This window comes from Teleopsis dalmanni, unplaced genomic scaffold (assembly GCF_002237135.1).
Source record: "Teleopsis dalmanni isolate 2A unplaced genomic scaffold, ASM223713v2 unscaffolded_contig_5639, whole genome shotgun sequence".
Taxonomy (NCBI): Eukaryota; Metazoa; Arthropoda; class Insecta; order Diptera; family Diopsidae; genus Teleopsis; species Teleopsis dalmanni.
Window position 1 is genome coordinate 1 of NW_024037021.1, and position 999 is coordinate 999.

Sequence of the window (999 nt, forward strand, 5' to 3'; positions counted from 1 at the left end):
TTAATTTAAGCACCACTCATAGAAAATGTGAGAAAAAGATTACAATCAAAAAGTTCAAATTTTATTTAGTTGTAGTACTTTCAAACAACAAAAGTTGCACAAAATATTATCTGAAGTACTCAGACTACAAGACAAAATCAGTACACAAAATCTACTATTTAATATGATTTAACCTCAATGATATGTGCAACATCAAATAGTTAACGGGCACGAAAAACAGAAATGCATTGCTTTAGGATATTATACAAAACATTACTTTCTACTGAAACCCAAATAACTCTTATTAATTTCCATATTTAGCATCCCAAACTGTTAAAGTTAAAATTGAACTGTTAAAAATAATCTAGAATACTATATCATAATACTGCTCTTGTACCCGCAAAGAACATGCTAACTTATTGAATGTATTATTTATCCGGGACGGCGCGAGCGCCATTCCCGACTATCAAAAATTACACGCACGAGTTATTCGCATTAGGAATAATCGCAAAGGTCAACTCAACCGTAGTGCAATGGCCAAGCCTCGCTTCGGGGGAACCGCCTTCTTGATCACGGTAACCCCTACGCCAGGTAAGTATGCTTTTTACCGCTCTATTCTAACTATTTGAACATCAGCAAGACTGAACTCAATGAGAATTATTTTCAAAATCATACCAAACAAAAATGTATCTATACATCTTCCAGCTTTGTATCTTGTTTACGCTTAGTTTTTTGTAGCATTTCTTACAATAAGGGATGATGTATTCAACTTTTGCTGCATGTTATACCAATCGCACGATTATACCCAACACACACTTAGCTGGCTACAGTAGCTAGAAATGTCAAAAATCAAGGTAAGCATATGTATTACTTTAATATTGCGAACGCTTAAGCAACAGTCACTGGCTGCTATACTCCATACAATTGTATTACACTGATAGTCGTCAATTACTATAACGAAATAGAATCGTTTAATCGTATATTGGGCACTATAATGTGTTGTTAGCTAAAGTTTTTTGA

At 34.0% G+C, this 999-nt stretch overlaps 1 non-coding gene across 1 annotated transcript; it reads right to left on the bottom strand.

Moving 5' to 3' along the window:
• Window positions 1-414: 414 nt before the first annotated feature.
• LOC119665460 lies at window positions 415-578 on the bottom strand. Its single transcript, XR_005251398.1, has one exon. It is a non-coding gene; the product is annotated as a U1 spliceosomal RNA (small nuclear RNA).
• Between the last annotated feature and the right edge of the window lie 421 nt (window positions 579-999).